Source organism: Sturnira hondurensis, unplaced genomic scaffold (genome assembly GCF_014824575.4).
Source record: "Sturnira hondurensis isolate 20B ecotype Veracruz unplaced genomic scaffold, ASM1482457v3 Scaffold0018719, whole genome shotgun sequence".
Classification (NCBI taxonomy): Eukaryota; Metazoa; Chordata; class Mammalia; order Chiroptera; family Phyllostomidae; genus Sturnira; species Sturnira hondurensis.
In genome coordinates, this window is record NW_028091350.1 from 1 (window position 1) to 923 (window position 923).

The 923-nt window shown below is 54.1% G+C and overlaps 1 long non-coding RNA gene across 1 annotated transcript; it reads right to left on the reverse strand.

Moving 5' to 3' along the window:
• Positions 1–6: 6 nt before the first annotated feature.
• LOC119003323 (uncharacterized) lies at positions 7–636 on the reverse strand. Its single transcript, XR_005069936.1, has 3 exons — positions 422–636; positions 245–317; positions 7–171 (listed from the first exon to the last, which is right to left on the reverse strand). It is a non-coding gene; the product is annotated as an uncharacterized LOC119003323 (long non-coding RNA).
• Positions 637–923: the final 287 nt, after the last annotated feature.

Sequence of the window (923 nt, forward strand, 5' to 3'; positions counted from 1 at the left end):
TGGCCTGGCCAACCCCCAGCTCACCATGGGTCAAGGGCTCGGGACTGCCCACGTGGATCACCGTGTGCTGCTCAGGACAGCCAGGAGAAGCCGGGGGCCTGGGCACTTGGCTGTAGAAGGCTGGGGCAGTAGAAGCGTTGGCTATCTCTCTTTGTTCAGGGGCACCGCTGGCTGTGGCAGGAAGACAGCTATCAGCAGAGCAGGGAGGCAAGAGCCCCAAGAGCAGGCGGAGATTACCACTCACCGTTAAAGCTGGACCAGTCAGAGAAGTCAGAGTTGTTGAGGGGTTCGGACTCCGGGCTCACCACCTCATCGATCTGGAGGAAGGAACCTGTGTCTCCAGCCTTCCCAGTGCTGTCCCCACCCATTCATTTGGCCCAGGTGGGACTCAAGGCTGATGGAACGACAGAGGGACTCTCACCAGAGGAAGGCCCAGTCCTGCCCGGGCCCAGTTGACTGTGGTCAGCTTCTCTCTCAGCACAGAGGCCACGGGGCCGACCAGGTTGCTTGGGGGAAAGATGGGGCCATTGCAGCTGGGACACTGGTAGCCAGCAGGCGCTGTATTTCGGGGTAGCTGGGCAGCACGTTCATTGAGGCAGGCCCAGTGGAAGAGATCTTAGGGCCCATGAAAGAGCAGAGAAGATTCCCAGTCAGGGCACATGCCTGGGTTGCAGGCCAGTTTCCAGCAGGGGACTCAGGAGAGGCAACCATATATTGATATTTCTTTCCTTCCCTTCCCCTCTAAAAATAAATAAATAAATAAATAAAATCTTAAAAAAAAAAAGGTTCTCCATCTCATTGGACTCCTTTGTATAAAAAAAAAAAGAATAGCTTCAGAAAAGCTTCTTAGATGTACCCACAGGCACAGAACGCTTGTACACATTCCTGGGCATGCATATACATGGGCTTATAGACACACAAAC